The sequence below is a fragment of the Canis lupus genome, chromosome 3, assembly GCF_048164855.1.
Source record: "Canis lupus baileyi chromosome 3, mCanLup2.hap1, whole genome shotgun sequence".
Lineage (NCBI taxonomy): Eukaryota > Metazoa > Chordata > Mammalia > Carnivora > Canidae > Canis > Canis lupus.
The window spans coordinates 15742101-15763456 of record NC_132840.1 but is presented as its reverse complement, the minus strand read 5'-3'; the positions used below and the strand labels follow the sequence as shown (position 1 = coordinate 15763456).

The 21356-nt window shown below is 41.8% G+C and overlaps 1 protein-coding gene and 1 long non-coding RNA gene across 19 annotated transcripts in view; one reads left to right on the top strand and one right to left on the bottom strand.

Moving 5' to 3' along the window:
- The window catches only part of WWOX (WW domain containing oxidoreductase), a 946355-nt gene that overhangs the window by 905411 nt on the left and 19588 nt on the right, over positions 1 to 21356 (bottom strand). The window lies entirely within an intron of this gene.
- Positions 1 to 21356, top strand: part of LOC140629752 (uncharacterized) — a 49022-nt gene that overhangs the window by 10116 nt on the left and 17550 nt on the right. For 8 of the 10 annotated variants that reach the window (XR_012027579.1, XR_012027573.1, XR_012027598.1 and 5 more), the window contains exon 2: positions 12705 to 12754. This is a non-coding gene — a long non-coding RNA (uncharacterized lncRNA). Of the gene's footprint in view, positions 1 to 8851; positions 9081 to 12704; positions 12755 to 21356 lie in introns of all 10 variants that reach the window. The other 2 variants (XR_012027585.1, XR_012027597.1) reach the window with 1 other exon arrangement.

Genomic DNA, 21356 nt, shown 5'->3' with positions numbered 1-21356 from the left:
CACAAAGCTCCCAGTCAAGTAGGAGCTAGGAACAAGGCCAGTTCTTTCCCTGGTGCTAGGAAGGCTCCTTCTGGTTTAAGTTTTTTAATTTTCTCCATATTGTGGATTTACTTGGGCAGTGTCCCCATTTACTGTAAATTATGGTTTTAATTATCATTTTTATTAAGATGCCCAAAGGAGCTGGGGCTTACAATACCCGTAATTTCTAATGGGTTGTTATTATTAATTTATAATTGAGAAACACTGGAGACAAATGTTACTTGTAACTGCACACAATTAAAAGGCCAGAAAGATGGTGATCTCCACCCCCCAACACGCCACTGAAGCAATCTTGAACAAATCAACAAGTTGCAGAATATCCCAGCACCAGCCAACTCCCCTTGCCCAGGTGCACAACAAGAGGAGAAGCCTACTGTCTTTCATCCTGAATTACATTTGAGGAAAATTCAAATTCAAACACAGTAGTTTTCACATTACCAAACCACTGCTTTCAGCACCTCCATGTCGTCCCTGTAAGCACAAGGACCATACTTCCCAACCCCATCTGATTCATGTAAATGAAGTAATGGTGATCAAGTTACGGTGACCCTGACTCTGAAATCAAACCCTCTGAGGGGATCTCAGATGAAGTTCTAGGAGACGCACTGACCACTGCTGCAAGGCTGAAGCCACAGGTACAGGGACCAAATGACCCACACCCCTGTTTCTATGGCTACCTGAACTGCTTAAAATCATGTTACCCTTCACACCATTTTAATTGCAAAGTTCTGAGTTCCAAAGTCAGAAATCATAACTCTCTCTACCTTAACTGCAATTGCCAGCTCTCAATAAATTACAAGACTATGCAGGCCTCTCCAGAGGAATATAAGTCATAACTAGTCCTGCTTTTAAATGTGTGTTATACACAGCTGGCAACAAGTCCCACACAGGGGTTCCTAAATACCCTTCGTAACATAAATAGGCCTCGAATATAAATATTTACCACGGAAAGACACCAATTCGAGAGATGGGGATACGGAAGCAGGAAATGGCCAGTTCACATGGGGTATCTTTTTGATATATCTCCAGGCTGCATTTAAGTGTTCAGGGCAGTATAACGCTGAGCCCAGAACTTTTCTAAAACTATAGAATAAGTTCCAAGTGACTGACGGGGATTGACGAGAGGCAAGACTGACCCCAGGCAGCCTACTTGTGCTGCCACTGGGCTGGCCTAAATGACGTCTCATCTGACCTGCCAGTGACAATCATCCAATTCCCACACAGGGAGAAAAGTGTCCAAAGATATTACAACGAACATGGTCCTAGGCAGCCCTAGTGAAGATAGACTTTGTAAGGGCAATTAAACTGAACAGGATCCATGCAGGTCAGGGTATGGGGGGAACCAGGCAACCAGGTATATGAATGGTGCGGGGAGCAGGGGAGTGGGATGCAAAACAACTCAACATGTTTGGGGCAATTGGGCTATCTCGATCAAAGTGTACATGGACATGCCCTTTCACCCAGTTACTCCATATCCAGAAATGTGTCCTACAAATACACTTGCCCACATGAGTAGACATTCAAGAGGGATGTTTGACAAGCATTGCTTCCAACAGCCAAATAGGAACCCATCTCAATGTCCCATCAATCATGTTAAATAAATCACATGGCATGCACAGAACAAATACTGTGCTGTAGTCAAAGAGAACCAGGTGAAATGAGATGGAGAGACAAGAAAACATCTCCTGTTATACTATGAAGACAAAAAAAAAAAAAATCAAAGTGCAGAATGGCATGCATGTGTGTCCATCTATGCACTAACACTGACCTCCTGGGCACATGAGCTATGGGTCAGGAGCTGAGAGACTCATTTGTATTTGCCCACATGGATGCTATTTCTATTTTTAACACAAGCATGTATTACACCTGTAAGACACTACATGTAAATGACAACGTATCAAACTGATCATTTATAGGCCTTTACAAATTTTAACACAGAAAGATCAAGGCAAGTGAGAAAGGAAAGAGAATATGCCTACCGTATTTTCTGAGCTTTCAAGAAAGAAGGGGAGGAGGACGTGGGAGCACCACTACGTACCGGGCGCCATGCCAGGAGCTCCAGGAAATACATTATATAATTCTGAGATGCTCTTCACAGCACTGCTGCGACGTGTCACTGTCACCATTGCATCACGAAGAAACCAACAGGCCGAGAGGTTCTGGCACTCATAAGATCAAAGGGCAAAACGGGAGATGTGGTGGGCTGAGTCCAGGGCAGGTGAGTTCAAAGGCACAAACTTGCAGGAGCCCCTTGAAGGCAGGAAAAACCCAACTGGGAACATCACTCACCTGCCCAAGTGTCTGCTGGCTATACCTTGTTCTGATATATACCGTCTCTTATGATATGTGTTAACATTTTTTGGTCTGTGTATGACTTAAGCCAAACCTTATTGAGCTGTCATCCTTCTGAAAAAGAGATGGTCCCCACACCACGGGCTTCAGTGCCGACAGCCTACCAACAACGCCCATTTCTTTTCTGTCATCTTGTCAAGGCAAAGGACTGAGGCCTCTTCAGCTACTTGATTACATAAACGTACTTACTTAATGGAATCTGTCCCCAAACTGTGATGCATTATCAAATTACCTTCTCTCTTATTTAATATTTCATCACAGGGCTCAGAATTAACACCATCCTTTGCTTTCACAAACACTTCTCTGTGGAAGGCCTACTGGGCGGGATAACTAATCCGCAGAAATAACGTTTCTCTTCACATTCTCCAAGGTCAACAACATACAAGTACGGACTTAATTGAACCCTGCCTCTACGCTTTCAACCAGTAAGCCTTTTTACAAGGGACGGTCTTAACACCTTAGCCATTACAAGGTACGCTCGAGGTTTTTCTTTCGTTTCTGAAAGGCTGCAGTGCCAAAGTTTAGAGAACGGTCTTTATGAAGGCCAAAGACAAAGATGTCCCCACTGATTCAAGAAGAAGGTGATGCCACACTGGATTTTTTTTTAACAAAGCATACTGGTACATTTATAAACACAGGCCAGATACCTAGGAAGACAAATAAAATAGGATGAAATAGAAGAAACAAAAAAAAACAAAGGCTTTCCAGTAAAAGAAAAAAAAAAGTCCAGCTTAAGGGACATATTAACCACTATGTCTTTTCCAAGGTTCTCGAGGAGATATAGCTTCTTTCACTTGCTGGCACTAATATAGGAAAGAACATGACAGCTCTAGAATCTCAAACCCAGGACATGTGCTTTCCGGCCCACGTGCATGCTCTTTGGAGGGCAATACTTTTTTTTTATAACAAATCACACACACACACAAACACACACTCACTCCCATGGTGTACCTCTTTAATTCCACACGCACAGCAGTATTGCTAACAGAACCAAAGTGTCTCTGCTGTTTGCAAGTGGAAAGGTCTACCCTGAAGTTTGGCCTTTTTTCACTTTGATGGATTAATTTATAGCCACTTCAAGAGGAGAGAACCCAACCCTGAATCTGCAAGCACACCGTATTATGTTACTGAGCAGCTCATTGTTTTCACAGCTGGGCCAGGATTTCCTTTCCTCCGTCACTGTGCAGTCTGCTCAAGACAGGCTTCTTTATGATGCAGAGCAAACAAGGGAGGCCGCTGGGGTCTTGCACCGCACTTGTCCAGAAAAAGACCCCTTTCTTTTACTCTCTCAGCAACCAATGGGGCCAGGACCAGCCTATCTCCCAAGGCATTTTCCACTCCTGTCAATTAAGAAGTGGTGAGGAAGGAATTGTTTGAAAAAAAAGAAAAAAGAAAGAAAGGAAAACAAGAAAAAAAAAAAAAAAAAACCTTCCCCATTCCATTGAGAACTTCCAGAATGAAAAGCCTGCTCCGGCCTGCATCTTCAGTGTGAGCCATATAACCAGCTTCCAAATTCAAGCCCCCACTCTTTTTTTTTATTTTTTTTAATTTCAGATTGACCTTGGCACTCACCTTCTAAAGACTGGCATATTACTTTGCCTCTTTGAAAAGATTAAAGTCTTTATGCTCCCAAAGTCATGTGGAGGTGCTCGGAACACCACGCTGGGAAAATTCAGCACTTTTTTGAGGCTCACTTTAGAAGTGTCCAAATTGACTTTCATTCTCCACTGCCTATAACTTTTTAAGATGCAACTTCTCGGAAGTATGACTGAGGCTCCATTGTCAAAGCTAGCTGCAGCGGGAGACAAGCCTGCTAACTCTGCTCTTTGGGTCCACCGCAGCCTGCCCTAGAGTCAGACACCTCCAATTCCTTCTCATGCGGAAACAAAACCAGGAGCTGGACGTTTACTGTGATGGGTTAGGGAGCAATTATTAAAATTTGCTCAAAAGGAAAAATAAGGAGACACAGTGTACAGCACCTTAGAGTAAGCTGAATTTAATGCAAAAACACACCTAATGACAGGATAACCCTTACCTTGTAGTCATTAAGGAAAAAGCACCTCAGGTGATCTATGTTACCCAGCCCATCCCTAACTATTAATATAAGTGCTTTTCTATTTTTTACACAATCTAACAGGGGCTTGGCTGTGAGTGTATGTGCTGTTTCTTTGCTTTTTGAAAACACACATGCTGATACTATTTCATTTCAACTTGAGAAAAAAAAAACATTTTTCTTTAAACTAGTTGCTTCTAGTGAGTCCTCCTGCAATAGTCAAACAGTCCACAGCCGTCCTGCATGGAAGGCAGGGGCAACATTGGGCTTTCGGAAGAGGAAGTACAAAACTCTTCACCTTCTTGCACAAGCCAGGCTGCACACGGCAAAGCACAAGCAATCATTACTAGTTTCACACTTACCTTTCCGATAACACACTCGGTGATTACAGTACCTGGATCCCCAAGGGACACACAACTTGTAAAAGAAACTTTCCATTTCTCTGCCACTTCTTAAACTGAAATCTGCTTCAAAAAAAATCAGTCTCACAAGGGGGAGAGGGGAAGGGTTTTTTTTTAGTTTTTAGCTTGATAGCACTCTGTTTTGGAATATCATGATGAGGGATTGGTAAAACACACCAATTTTAAAATCTATACCTCTCAGTAAATGTGTAATCTAACCATCAGCTGTGATCAAGCACCTGCTTGGCGTGAATGTCAGAGATGCGCAGGGCGCCTTCCAGCTCAGGCTGATTTTGCCTGACTCCTGGAGATGCAGCCAGCTCTAAGTGCGTGTTTGGCTCCCCTCTTGCCACTGCTGCCTCTGGGCCAAGAGGGTCCCAGTAGGAGCCCCCACATAGGTAATATGCAAGATTAGGGATTAGGCTTAACTTCATTTCAAAAAAGGAGAGAGAATGCTCTGAGTTAAGACATGCAGGCTCTAACAGAGGACTCTGGCTTGCACAGAGCTTCTGTGCAAATTGAGTGCCCGGAGGGGTCTGGGTTCCCAGCAGTGGGAGCCTATGCAACTGGGCAGCAGCCATGAAAGACTCCAACGGAGATCTGCCTTCCTAGGATAGATAGCTGGAGGAAGCATGTGCAACTAGACTTTTTATTTGGCTCAAACATTCAAGCTGCCCCTCAAGCATATAACAGTTTAGGGGATCTATTAAGACAAGGTGTACTAGAGTTTCTTCCGGGATTTGAGACCGATAAAGGAAATATGAAATCAAAGAATTTCTTGGAGAAAAAACAGATCAGGAGATTTGTCAGTTGTTATGGACTGAACAGTGTCCACTTAAAATTCCTATTTTGAGCCCTAAGGCCTGATGTGACCATATTGGAGACAGGGGTCAGTAAGGAAGTGGTTGCGGTTAAATGAGGTCAGAAGGGTGGGGCTCTAATCGAATAGGACCAGGGCTCTTACAGAGATGTGTGCACACAGACCATGTGAGGACAGAGCAAGGAGGAGGCATCTGTAAGGCAAGCAGAGAGCCCTCAGGACAAACCAACCCTGCCAACACCTTGATCTCAGACTTCCAGCCTCCAGAATCAGGAGAAATACATTTCTGTCAATTAATTCCTAGCCTGTGATATTTTGTTACAGCAACCAGGATGGACTAATAACTAGATCAGGTTGTTCTAAAAGGAGAAAAGGCAATAAATCCTAAGCCTTCTGACCTCAACCACTGGGAATAAGATGAAAGAATTTATGAGATCCCTAAATGAGGCGAGTAAGTGGGGTGGAACAGATGAGACTTCTATCAGAAACCTAACTTCTCTTTGGGGTTTCCCTTGAGAAAATTGAAAAACATATCTACAAACAAAAGAGATATCTAAATCCTTGCTCCTCAAAGAAGGGGACCCTGACCAGCAGCACCATCACCTGGGAACTCAGAAATCCACACTCTCGGGCCCACCCCACAGCTGCTGAAGCAAAGAGCTGGGCAGGTGTTGGGCTCAGTGATCTGTGTTCTAATGAGCCCTTCAGGACACTCAGATTCTTGTTCAAGGTTAAGAAACTCTGGTCTTTTGAAGGCCCAGAACTCACCTTCTCTAACAACACATGCTGTCTAGAGCTTCACAGGTACACACTACTTTAACCCTCAATATCGCTGCCTGATGCTACCATTCCTACTGTGCAGATAAGAAAATTGAGGCTCAGAAAAGCCAAGGTCAAACAGCTAAGTGGAAGGCTTAAGATTGGATCAAAAAAAAGACTGGATCCTAGGGCCTGATACCTTCTCTAAAGCCCCCTGCAGCTTCCTCCCTGGCAAAGTGAGTCCACGCTCCCTCTGAACATTAATTCCCCCCTCACCAAGAATTTCAATCACCATCCTGTTCTGGTTATTCCTTGGGGTTAGACAGACTGGAGTTAGGATCCTGCCTCTGCCACTTTCTTGTAACCATTTAAGCCTTGAGAAGGATGCTGAATATTCTGGGTTGAATATTGTCCCCCTCACCTCAAAATTTACATGTTGAAGTTCTAAGCCTCAGGATCTCAGAGTGTGACCTTATTTGGACATGGGGTTTTTGCAGAGGTAATCAAGTTAAAGTGAGATCATTGGGATGGGCCCTAAAACTTTGGACTCAGCACGCATACAGGGAGAACATCATGTGAGCATGAAGAGGAGAATACACAAGCCAGGAGAGCCCTGGAACAGACCCTTCACTCACAGCCCGCAGAAAGAGAAAACTCTCCTGACACCTTGAATTTGGACTCCTAACCTCCAGAACTGTAAGGCAATAAATTTCTGTGGTTTAAGCCCTAGTCTGTGGTATAGCAACCCCAGGAAACTAATATACTTAACTTCTATGAGCCTCAGTTTCTTCATCTGTAAAAGGGGAATATTAAGAAGTACTCCTTGAGGGTTGCAGGAATATCAAATGAGATAGCTATGCAGAGTTCTTGGCAAGTTGCAAGCTCTTAAATACATTAGGCCTATCATTAATACAACATTAGCTAAAGTGCCCTCCATATGATTTATATCTCAAATTTCCCTATAAAAACCTAGCAATCTGTACAGGAGACTAAATAGGATAAATGATTCCTGGCCTCTGTAGTACCTATTCAACAATTAATCACTGGTACCCCAAATTCTTTAAAAAAAAAAAAAAAAGCATTTAGAACAGTATATTATAAACACCCGCATACAGCAGAGAAACTTAACATGAAAATCAGTGGTTGCCAGGAACAAGGGGCATGGGGGTGGGGGGAATAACAAATTGCCTGGGGCAAAGAAGCAAAAGGAACATTTCTGTGGAGGTGTAAATGTTCTATATCTTAACTAGTGGTAGGTTACCAAAGTGTACACATTTGTCAAAAGCCACATGTAAATTAAAATGTATGAGCTTTGTTATGTGAAACTTCCACTTCAAAAGGTTGATTTTTTTTAAGTGAATGTTTATGCCCATATTAAGAAAGAAAGAAAAAAAAAGCTGATCTAGCAGGAATGTAGAGTGAGCTGGTTACTTAAGTGAACATTCAAATGTTAGCTCTGAGCTTCCTGGCAACCAAGGCAAAGATAGGAAATAGAATTATTTATAATGCTCTCCTTATTAAATGAGAAAACACATACAAAGGTTTTAGGAGAGATGAGCTTTGTTTGCTTAACAACTCTCAGATTTTGTCAGAAGAATCCTTATATGAGAAATATGTGTTAATAGAATAAACCTGTGGTTTGCAAACTTTTTCTGTGAAGGGTACAATAGCCAATGTTTTAGACTTTGCAAACCATATAGTCGTAAGTCACCACTACTCAATTCTGCTATATTAAAATAACATGAAAGCAACCATAGACAATATGTATATGAGTGGGCATCACTGTGTTCCAATAAAACTGTATTTACAAAAATAGGCAAAGAGGGCTGGATTTGATCCATGCAACATAGTTTGCTGACCCCTGGAAGAGACAATGCACTTTCAAATCTAAGCCAAACGAGAACAAAGAATGGAAGGACATGAAGGCAACTTCAACCTATAAATTTTCTAGAACCCATGTGGATAACAATCACAGAAAATGTAATTTTAGATAGTTTATGAGATTCTCTGAAAGTATCTGTTAAAGAGTATCTCATTAAGACAAATATAAAACAAATTTTTTAAGTATTCAATTTGCATCGAAATCTTATTATACTGCTTCACTCTGAATTTCATTCAAATTCAACTTACTATAACTGCATTGGCTTTTCACTGCAGTGTTGGATATTTAACTATAAACTACATCCTGCCGCTCCCTTTGTGTGTAAAATTGACAAATGTGTTGTTTTTGGATTCCAGAATTCTGGGGAAAGCCAACTTAAATGAATTAAGATGACTAATGTGTTGATTCTGTTTCCAATCCAACAAAATGTTAATGTAAGAACCATGTCATATGATGCTATGTGTTTTAGTTCAAATTTAACATCAAATATTGAATAAGGCAGTTTCTAAGTAAATTACTAAGCTAAAAATATTCCTTCTGCGTAGCAAGAACTCCATCTTGTTTAAAATAAATGGAAATTTGAACATCTTCGCTCAGATCAGCCTAAATAAGAAATTAGAAAAATGCAAACCTCCATTATAGTCAACAGTATTGATTCCGTCTTTCTGGAGAAAGTAGCACAATATTGTATATATCAAAGGATTCATTTAAATTGTGACTTCAAGGTTCTACATGGAACAAACAGGCAAAAACTGTGCTCTTCCAGTGTGCCAGGTGAGTAATCACCAAGGCACCATGAATACAGTCATGAGACTGACAACCCAGGTGTCTTCCAACATCCAGCTACTACGGGGTACCTGGCATTCCTAGTTGTTTTGCAGCATGAGAATGTTTATACAAATGTTTTCATTGCATTTACTTAACACTTGGCGGAGGAACTCCTGTGGCTATAACACACTGCCACACAGTTTTGTTTTAAGTAAACTAACATTAGTTTTTCGTCACATAATATTTGAGTAATTTCTATATCCACAGAAGCAGTAACTGTGACACTTTTAAAAGCTGTTGGAAGTATTGCAACGCCTGAATGTAATTCCATAAATGTTTGCCACGTAACTTCCATGAATAAGACACTAAATGTCAGGTCTTAGATAGTCTGCTAATTCTAATGCCAAATCTTTCTGATTTCCTTAATTATACCTATTGACCACAAAAGAGGAATTTTAATAATTGTGAAAATCAAATCTATGAAGAGATTATTTTAAAAGAGAAATCAATAATTAGGGGGTCCCATCTTTCAAAAAAAAAAAGAAATTTAAAATTTTATAAGGAAGAATTTAGAAATCCAGTCTCTAGAAATGGAAACTACATAGAATATATGTATTTTGCCCCTAGGTTTTAGATTCAACTATGACAGCCTGTCAGTAACTGAAATTTTTTTCATTACCTGACAGTTACTTAGGAAATTTCCATTGTTTAGCACAGGATAATTCTGAAGTCAATAATTCTTTGTTAATTACGCGCTGATAAATTTCTATCAGAAAAGTAACCATTACAAAAAAGAAAGAAAAGGAAAAAAAGTTACCATTACCATAAAAAGAACAAAAACATCTCTAGGCATATTTTTAGTTCTATTCAATTCGATGACTTTTTTAATGAGTAAAAGGACTCTCCAAAGCAAGTTTCTATTTAACTGCTACTAATGATTCTAGTTCCTTAAAAGTATCAGGATTTCTTAATTCAGTGTTCATTTCTTCCCCCTCAAAATCGCACACAAGTGCCCAGCTACAAATATATTTATTTTTCCCCTGTGGGAAGGGGCCAGAGGTTCCAGGACATTCTCAAAGGAGTACAGAGGCCTAGAATTTAACTTTTTTTTTTTTTTTAAGAAGAAAGCTATGAAAACATTTTGTTTGTTCCTCTGAAGGGTAAACAGAAAGAGTATCATGTACTTGACCAAACAGAAAGAGTCCCAGAACAAGTCCATCTGTGCAATCATCCCCTTGTCCCCTAGCATCAGGAAAGGACCTTAACTATTATGACCTAAAATTGCCTCTGCAGCATCCTCAATAAGCAGCTGCCTGGCCGGTGCTTACACACCTTTGTGGCCGAAACTCATCTGCCCCAGGCAGCCTGTTCTGCCACTGGAAAGCAAGCATCCCCCAGTTAGTTCCTAATGGGTGATAAAAACAAGACAAAAGAGCAACTACTTCTGAAAATCAGTCACCATAAGAAAGCAAACTCCATGGGGGCAGGGGCTCGGAAGCAGGTTGTATATTGTGCTCACAGCAGTATCCCCAGACCCTAGAACAGAGATAGGTACACAGTAGGCACTCGGTAAGTAACTGTTAAAGGAATTGTTGTTGAAGGTCTGCTATGCACTGGGCAGCATCAATACTAGATGCCTTTTATAGCACGGTTCTTAAGGGGTTGAACTGTGTGTCATTCCAAGAAATGTACATTGAAGTCCTGACCCCCAGAATCTCAGAATGTGACCTTATTTGGAAAAGGGGCCTTTCCAGAAGGTAATCAAGTCAAAATTTGATCATTAGTGTGGGTGCTAGTCCAATATGACTGGTGCCCCTGTAAGAAGGGGAACTTGGACAGGGAAACAGACATGCACAGAGTGGAAATGTGAAGGGATACAAGGAACATGCCAGGGGAGCAGGAAAAAGACACTGGAATTGTGCTGCCAGGGCCAAGAACCACCCCCAGGCAGCTAGAAGCCAGAAGAGGCGAGGAAGGATCCTCCCCTACAAGTTTCAGGGGGAACAAGGCCCTGCTCACACCTGGACCTTACACTTCCAACCTCCAGAACCTGGAAACAAGGAACTCAGGCTGCTACTGAAGCCACCCAGTTTGTGGCACTTTGTTATGGCAGCCTTAGAAAACTAAGACAACAGAGAAGTCATCACAATGTGGGCCTGATCAATATCCCTAACAGAGAGCCTGCTAGCCTTTGGGGGGACCATGTGGTAGGGCAGTGCTTATCAGAGCAGGAGAGATCCAGTAATAGTGCAAGGGGGGACTGTACTGGACCCTTCCTGACACTCCCAAGTATCCCAGTCCAACATGACTCCAGCCCCTGTGACAACCACCAGCTCACATCAGGCGGTGGACAGACCCACCCGGGCTGCAGTGTTGGGTTTCCCTGACACTGTGGTATGGGTGCCGGTAGAAACCAACTTGGGATTCATCCATGTGCAACCCGCAATGCTAAGGTATTAATACCTGCAGAGGTACCCTTGTCTGATGGGGGTGGGAGCCAATGGGACAAATGTTTTCCCCCTTCATTCTGTAAGCAGACAGTTCCGAGATGCATTTTATAAGGCTCCTCTAGTGTTCCATGGAACTGAATGCTTTGCCGAGAGCATTGCTCAACTTATAACACACCCTTTCACTGCCTCTCCCTCCTTCCTTGTATAATCCTCTCATCCTTCATCATGCTCTCCAAAATCACATCCCTAATCATCTCCAGATAAACCCTGTCTCAGGTTCTGCTTTTTGGGGGAACCCAAGCTAAAATTTAAAAAAAAAAAAGAAAGAAAGAAAAGAAAAGAACTATTAAAACATTTGCAATACAGAAAACTTAGTAGTTTTTATAAAATGAATCAACGGAAAAGCCCCCAAGGAATGCTGCTTCCTTGCAGAATACTGTCCATTGGTTCCAGTTCTGTCCCTGGAAGTATCAAGCCAGGTTTCTCTCTCTCTCCTGGATAGCTATTGCAAGAACTAACTTACATAGACATTTCCCTCCACCCATTAACTACTAGGTTCTCTTGCAACATGCTTTGATGACTTTGTGAGCCCTTAGTTTGTCCGTGCTCCGACCAGAAGTGAACACGATATTCTAGATGTGGTCTGATCACTGGGACTGTGTACCTTTCTTTACAACACACCATGGAAGTTTCATCCAACCACAGGTATAAACAGGTTGTCTACAGCAGAGCCTTTCTTTTTGCAAATGTTAAGGGTTGCAAGAAACGTTGCACGGTAGAAACTTCTCGGAGCAGCTGTATGTAATAGAGATGCCAAATGATGATTGCTGTTCGGAAGACCCGTTTTCAACATGTGCTCCCCTTTCACATCAGTGGAGTGGTACATTAACCACTTTACTCTTGCTCTCCCGCAGCGTGGAGCACGTGGTTTTCGCAAGCTTGATTACAGTCTATGGCAGTTGGGTGATTACTACTGAAGTTAGGCAGACGCCTGCTGGCATCTCAGAGTGGGATCTCCCCGAATGTGTTTTATTATTGTACAGGAAAAAAAAATAAACAATTTTGAAAACAACTCAATCTAGAGATATGGATTCTTACCATATCTTTATTTCTGGGGAAAGGTCAATTAAATCCAGAGACATGTATTCTTGTTTTTTTCCTTTTCCCACCACATTGCAAGATGGGACGACGAACACCCGTAAGGAATTTACACTGGGAACCCACTGAAAGGTAAGTACCAGATTCAGTCTCTCATCTTCCTCTTCCCTTTTGTTTTCATATCCCTATTTTGAGCTAACCATATCATACACATCTTTACTGCTAAACTGAGTTCTAATTAAGCATTATAAAGAATAAAACAAATTAGCTGCATGTTATAAACATCCGTTAGCAAGTATAATAGCATGGTTCTTAATATGAGAAGTAAATTTAATAAAATTTAAAAGAAATATTTCATCGAAGACAGAATAATTAAAAGGCATACTGTGCTGTCAGCAAAACTGGGTTGGCTCCTGCAGTATCATCAGAGGGAGTGGTGCTGCTGTGCAATTTTGCAATTTTTCTACAGTGCAACCATTGGCTCTCCTGAAGATGGCGGAGCCAGTCACTCAAATGGCCATCCAAGAAACCATCTTCTGGACAGCTTCCGTCCCTTCCATTTAGAAAGCTGATTCGTTCAAAAGAATTCCCACTTCCCTTGAATGAACCATCCCTGTGCCCCCTTGCCTGCTTTTCACGTCCCCCTGTGTTGCTTGTGAGGCTCACACATTCTAGAAAAGGTTTAAATGGATGTGGGAAAAAACAGGCCTGCTTCACTCTCTCTGTTCTGTCACATTCTGTTTCATTCAAGTGAACATCTTAAATCAGATCCTTTTTACCTCTTTTAAGAAAAACTTAATTTCTCTATGTTGGCATACATATGAAATTATTCATGATAAAATCTTTTTAAAAAATAAATGTGAGACTTAATCCCAGAAACAAAACAATAGATAAGACAACTCATAGTGAGCAACACAAGATGACAGACATCATGTCACACTGGATACTTTCATTTCATCTCACTGGATTCTCCAACTCTGAGAAGCCAGCATCATGGTGCCCACTTTGCACATGAGGAAACAAAAAACAGAGACTCGGGGGTTAAGTATATAGTCCAAGTACCCAGAGTTAGCAATTTGGAAAGTAACAGAGGTTTAAAAAAAGAACGAACACTATGTCTAGTTATCCAAGAAAAGACGGAGGGCTCAAAATCTAAAAGAAAAACAGACAGTGGATTCTGGACACACATCAATGTTGGAGTCTAATCTTCTAAGGTTTAATAATTTTAACCATCTTAGTTTTTTATCGTTGGAGGGAAAGTGAGGGAGGTAGCGTTCCCATTTCAGATATGCCTTTCTGGATGAAGGGACTTCCATTTGTGTTAACACCCCAGGCCTCTCCGTCTTGCCATCACTTACGCCTGTCCATGGAAGGCAATGTACCTCGTGTGGTTAGGAAACATGAGAACTGGACCCACGCAGCACTGCCTTCCTCATTTATAGATATCACACACCCTGCCCTGCTGCAAAGGTGGGCCCTGCCCTCACAGAAGCTCTGACGGCATCCAGTACTGACCCATCACCCCATCTCATTCTAGCATTTAGGATTAGAAAGCCCACTGGCCCACACATATAAACCATATTCTTCAGCATCCACTGGACCAGTCATTAAGGTGATACTTTAGTCTTCCGTTTGCCTTATTGTTTGCCCTATTTCTCTATACCTTCAGAACTTGGGAAGGAGAAAGTATGCAATGTGCTGGGCCCTTCAAACCTCAACACTTCTTTAGGGGCTAACAGACCAATCTGAGCTCAGACTTCTGTTTTTGGAGTAAAAAGATCTATGTTCCTCAAGTCTCTGTAATTTAAGAAGAATGTGGCTACACATTTCAAAACAGTTTAGAACTTAATAAACAGATGTGATATAACAGCACATCAATCGGCTTTGTCCCCTAGACCCAAGAGCATTCACAAGTCACATGATTGAGACTAGTCCTCATAAGGTCTAAAAGGAGGGACATGTGAGGGGTGAACACCAAAGTACACATCAGGAAACAAGATCCTGTGTCCCGGGAGTCCAATAAGCCTATTATAAATTTGAATCTATACCATAAGAGAATACTTTTTTCTCAGCTATAATGTTATTCTTTGTTTCACTGTATCACTATAATTTTTAAAAAGCATAGGCATATCATGAAATCCCATGCTTTGTAAAAGATTCCATTATAAGAGTAATCATTATTGAACCTTTTAGCCCAGACGTAATTTCTTACATGTTACAACAAGTTTGGCACGCATTGTGAATTTCAGCCAAGGTTGATAAAGTTCAATAACTTGGCTAACCAACCATGTGTACTACTCATTATAGAAGTAATAAATAGATTCATCAAAATGGACATGAAAAAGCCATAAGAAAATCGGATGCCATTTCCAGCCTGCCTCATAAAAGCACCTCTTGGACTTTAATATAATTTTATATACAGTTATCACAGCTACCCATCATTCAATACCAGGCGTATATAAAACAATCATCCACCCACATTTGCATGCTGAATAAATTCCAGTTACACAGGTGAATTCTCTATTCTACAGATCTCAATAGTCACATAAATGCACATATTGCTTATATGTTCAACTTCTAAAAGAATTCACATCAAGTAGAAAAGAAAATCTCATTTTCCTTCAGATTATCTTTTTGGGACAGTTTTAGCAGAAATGCTTTTTTTTTAAGTAATACTTTTGGTCTAATTATTCTTTTAGCTTTCAGTTTTCTTTAACTTTTGATAACTGAAACATCTAGCAACAAGAAAGCCTGATTCAGACCAATGTCATCACTGGAAGAAAGAAGTCTCCGTTTACGGAACCAAAGACTCCCCAGTGATCAAATAAACAGAACTCAACAGAGCTGGCTTCCAATATCTGAACACAATTAACAAAGTTTCCTTGAGTGGGATAATAACTCTTTTGAGTGACAGCACAGCTGAAATATCCAAATCTCCCTACTGTGTGTCTCTGTTATGCTTCTACAAGAAACTCAAACACTACTTCTTGAAGGAAGCTAGAAGCCTACCCTTCTCAGAAAGGAATCTTCCTCTACATCTGGTCAACCACCATCTGGTGGAGCTGGCTAACATCATGCTCCAAACCAAACGTTAAAAGTCATGTTGCACACTTCGAACACCGTCTTGTACTTGTTCACACTCTGCTGGGTAAAGAACTATTCCTGAATTGTCACATTGGGTGAGCCTCCCTCCGTGCCAGGAGGGGAAGCCAGAGGGGTACAGTCTGCACCCTCTATTTCTCAGCAAGGCCGGAATACAGTGGGAGACAGGTTTGTCTACATGGCAGGGTCTGCTCTGTTACAGCATGTGGATTTTTCAGTGTGCAGACAACATCTTTTCTGCCTCACTTCTGCTCTCTGCCATTCTTGCTGTGCCATCAGCACCACAAGTCACCAGAAACTTCCTCTTGCTTCAATATAATGCTTTCTTCTGGATTTTCTCTCTTGTATAAGTCCTCACAGTGGGATCACTGCATGATAATATTATAAATATCCTCATACTCTCCTGGTTCTTTTCACAACTACCATGGAAAAAAAGCACAATCAAGCTTTCTAAAACCAAGTTATAGTCTTAACAGCAAGGAAAATCTTCCTTGTATTAATTACAAATAGCACTTAGATCATCACAACTTTAGCCAAATGATGTCAATTTTTAACTCAGCATAACCAGGACGCTCTAACAGTGGAGTACTTTAGTTTCTCAAGAAGTTCACAACTGTCAAATTCTTCCAGGAGCTTATATGCCATAATGACAGATACTGATGTACAGAAATATTGAAGTAAAACACGAAAGTAAACAGAGAATGAAGAGGTGAGCCGGAGATATGCTGTGAATAACAGAAGCAATGAAAAAGAGCTGAAAGGAGCTAAGGAAAGAGGTGTTCAACATCTCCCAAGAGGCTTAGGAAACGCATCACATGCAGCAGGCATTACACGCACCGCCTACACACAAAACAGTCTCTGTCATGTCCCTACTAGTAGCTGCTGTGATGCCCAGCATGAAAAATCTGGTGAAGTTTATGAAGATTTCTGATAGCTACCCAGAAAAGCTACCGGTAATAGCAGATAGTTGCCTATCACAGGCTTACAACAAAGCCAGGACGTCTGCCAGCATATGGACTCTGAGATCCAATACTAGTATTTAAGCAAAGACATAGTCAACATGAACAACATTTGCTGCTTTCTTATCACAAGACTTAACTCTCCCCAACAAGCGTGCACGCACGCGTACATGCTGCACCATACAACACAAAGCCATTCTTGCAGGAAATGGTTAAGGAATGTCTAAGAAAATACACATGGCTCCCTAACACCTGTGTAAGATCCACAAAATCTGTTAGGGAGATGGAAGTATTTTACCATCCACTTGGAATCCCTTATTTCTAAATGTGACAAGTCCGTAGTGTTTTGTTGCCTTCCCAGCTCAGCTCAGCCTTCAAGTGCATCTACTGCTTTTGCAAGCTGGCGTCCCTATGGTTAGCCTCTTGAGACGTGTAGTCTAGAAGCTTCAGCAGTTCCATCTTTATGTTCATTTAAAGCCATCAGATTTGTTCTTCAGGGGTAAGTCTGAAATTGTTTCACCTTCAGGTACTTCTCTATGACCAGTTTCAACAGAACGTGTGATATTTAAAGAAAGTATCTTTTGAACATTAAACACGATTAAATTCTTCATCCCAAACAAGACCAGCTTTATAATAACTAAAACTTGCAACCTCAAAGTCACCCCATAAAGAATGAGTGTGCCATCCTAAAATTTAAAAACTCTAGAGTTTTGCTAACTTTTTTTAAAAGAAATTTTGTTTGAGAAAGAGAGAGAACATGCTCACACACAAGCATGAGGAGGGAAGGAGGGAGGGAGTGGGATAGGGAGAAGCACACTCCCTGCTGAACAGGGACCCTAATGCAGGCCTTGTTCCCAGGACCCCAGGATCATGACCTGAGCTAAAGGCAGATGCTCAACCACTGAGTCACCCAGGGGTTCCAGTTTAGCTAACTTTTAAGTTTTACATAATAGGTAATTAAAAAAAAAAAAAAAAAAAAAAAGCTTGCTGGGAGTTCATGGATCCAAATATTATCCAAAAACGTGACCACTGTCTCTGGAGCCTTGACAGAATGTAAAATGCTATGTTTAAGCTATGATTTTCTACCTAATGTTCAAATACTGTGCTCTGCAGCCTCTACCATTCAAGGAGCTGGAAGATGGAACGGAGTAAAGAAGAATTATGGCAATTATAAAACCTCACTGGTACACATGGTCAGGTTAATAACCAGCATTAGCAGAGCTCAGCTACACCATCAGCAACTTGGGGAACAGAGAGCCTGGAGCTCCAGAGCTAAGGCAAAAACACTGGGCACAGCGTAGGAGCGAGCCAGAGAGACAGACCTGGAGAAGCAATCCGTCCATAAAACAAAACGAGTAAGCATGCCACTCAAACCAACTGCTAGACTATCTGAGCAGTTAACGACTGCTTTAGACTTTAAAGCATAGACATCAAAAGACACAGGATAAGCTTTAAAAACAATCATAGGAGAGCTGCATGCTTACTACCACAAGGCAAGCAACGAAACTGTGATTAATGTAAATTACAGAATAAGCAATTACACCTGACCACAAATCCACAGACTGTTCTTTGAGTTTAAAGCGGCTTTTTGCTCACCCTGTGCGTACTGCAGGTTTGGCTTTCTTTTCTGGTTGCTCGGAAGATGCAAAAGTGGGAACGAAGCTTAAGAAAAATCAGAGACTGATGGTAAGACTTTGTTTAGTAGAGATAGCAAAAGTTCTTAATTTACAGCAGCTTTGGTGATCATTTGCAGATGTCTTCCAGAGAATTAAAAGAAAAAAAGGCTTTAGTATCTCTACTTTTAAATACAGATACAGAAATACAGAAATAATTAGGAGCTACCAAGAGTCAAACACATGCCTACAGGGAAATGTGTGGTTAAAACAAACAAACAAACAAACAATTATACCATAAAGGAATGTTAAATGCTCTCTAGAAGCACAGAGATCAAGCCATTAGTATTTTGGTTAGTTTCTGGTCCCTTGGGGACCGGTTCTACACTGAAGAGTTGGCACCTAGTACTACTCAGTAGTGTTGTTGACTGCACAAAGGCTTGATCAAAGGGCGTTTCTGTGGCTATGAGCCAGCCAGTCCACTCTCCATGCAGCCCTCATCACAGACCCTAAACCAGGTTCTAGGCTCAAGAATCCACAAGAACCAGGCAGGTTCTGGACACTAATCACATAAAATAGTCTTGGCTAGTTGCAGGGAGATGGACTGCTGGGGTAAAGATAAAGATGTCTCAGCCTCAGAGCAATTCTGCTGGGTGGGCATAGGACCCCAGTGTTGTCAGTTCTTCTGATTTTTTGAGAGTCAGAAATCAGGATTACTTTTCAGTAAAATATCCTGATTTTAATATGTTGACAAGTAATCTAAGACAAAACCAAACAAAAAATATTACAGACTATTGTTATCTCTGTCCTGGTTGGGAGGCTCTACACTTAACTACATGGTCCCCACCTAGAGGAACGAGCAGGCATAAAAATGTCCCCCTCCCTTCATCGCTATCACATGATACTGAGTTACGCAGTGGCAATACACGGAAAGCCCTGGACATTTATACACCACCCCACTTCAGACAAGCTCAAACCGGAGAAAATGAGGTATCACAGAGTTGCTCCCAAACTTAACAGCATTAGGCCCAACAGACCAGACTTTTTTCTAGAAAAAAATCACTCAGCCCAAAGAACCATTTAGGTAAAAAAATAATAATAATTAAAAGAACCATTTAGGTAGGGAAGAGGTGGAGTGAGAACAGAAGTTTTTGATGCCGACATTGAAAGAGGGCAGACTGAATAATGGTCCCCCAAAGATGCCCAAGTCCTCCTAATCCCTGGAACCTGGGAATGTTACCTTATATGGCAAAAGGGACTGCAGAGGGATGGCCTGGGTGGCTCAGTGGTTAAGCGCCTGCCTTCGGCCCAGGGCGTGATCCTGGAGTCCTGGGATGGAGTCCCAGGATCGAGTCCTGTGTCGGGTTCCCTGCGTGGAGCCTGCTCCTCCCTCTGCCTGTGTCTCTCATGAATAAGTAAATAAAATCTTTAAAAAAAAAAAAAAAAAAAAAGGTTGGGGGGAAACTGTAGATGTGGTTTAAGACAAGGGCCCTGAGATGGCAGGTCACCCTGGATCATCTAGGTGGGCCCCATGAAATCAAAAGCGTCACTGTAAGAGGGAGATTGGACTTCACAAGAGGTGGTGATGTGATGTGGAAGCAGAAAGTGGGATGACACAGACAGAAGGAGGAGGAAATGACCACCCACCAAGGAACATGGTCGGTCATGTGAAGCTTTATAAAAGGCAAGGAAATAAGGATTCCCACCCCCCACCCCCCCACCCCCCCACCCCCGGAGCCTGTGAAGGAGCCAGCCCTGCTAACACCAAGTTCAAGCCCGGCGAAATGGATTTCAGACTTCTCAGCTCCAGAACCATAGGTGAACAAATGCGTATTGTTTCATTAAAGGAAATATGTATGGAACATACAACTGACCAGCACACACATGTGCACTCAGGAGAGTCTGAGAGTCCCACGACAGAAATGTGCAAACACTACCAGTGTTCCTTTCTTAAGTCCCTCTTCGATGAGGCCAACAGGCAATGGAAGCCAACCACCGAGCAAAGCAGGAACTCAATAGGTAAATGCCCAGAAACCAACAGCTCCCAAGTCATCTTTTCGTGCTGAAAGGATGGTATCCCTTGCCAAAAATCTGACTCCGCTCTCTGAGATGTTTCCCCGTATGGATCTGTTACAGTGCTCTCTACCTTGTCAAACACTCAATCTGGTAACTGTACATGAACGAGGAATTGGAACTTCCTTCACTAATAGATAAAGTTGTAATGGCATTGTTTTCTTTCTTTCTTTTTCTTTTTTTTTTTTTTTGGTAATGCATTTGGAATGCAATGACAATCTTTCAGCTAATAGAAGCTTCTCGAACCCAGCTGCTGAATTCAGAAGCCACAGCCGCCATACTGTACAACACAGCCATGCAGAAAACCTTAAGGCAGTCAGAAGACAAATCGAAAGATGCAAAAAGTTTTGAGATTTCATCCTCCTTACAGGCATCGGTGGCTGACACAGCAGAGTCTCTCCATTTGAAAGAGATTGATTATTTTCATTCTTTTCATTCATGTGATCACCAGGAAAACCAAGTTTCCAGAATCAAGATGTTGCTGGCAATTTTGTTGATGTCATGCGGGCAAACAGCACCCGGCTCACTCTTCCCACATCCATCTGCGTTAGCTCTGCGTTGTGAGCAGAGAGAAGGGGCCCTGAACAGCTGAAACTTTAGGGAACCAGGAAGGAAATGTTACTGTCCCACAGCTGACAACGTCTCCACCTATGAAAGATGCCCCAACACAACTACAACCCGTGGCCATTCTGCCTCTGCTGAGCATCCCATTACCCCGGATTTCTGAGTGTCTAGCTAGAGTCACAGCCCAGCCTGCCAACTCTGGAGTGGATGGGATCTGCTAACCTTTCCTAGTCCTCACCACCAAATCGACCATGCAGTACACAGCAAAGTTACTTGAAATCAGGTTACCTTTCTGAACTCTGGGGGAGATACTTGGTAGAAACTCAGCATATCCTAACAATAACAAATCCAAGAGATCCTATTTTATTCCATCCATTAAGGAATTAAATTACTTGCTTCTTCCTGCCTCCACCTTCCTCCAAA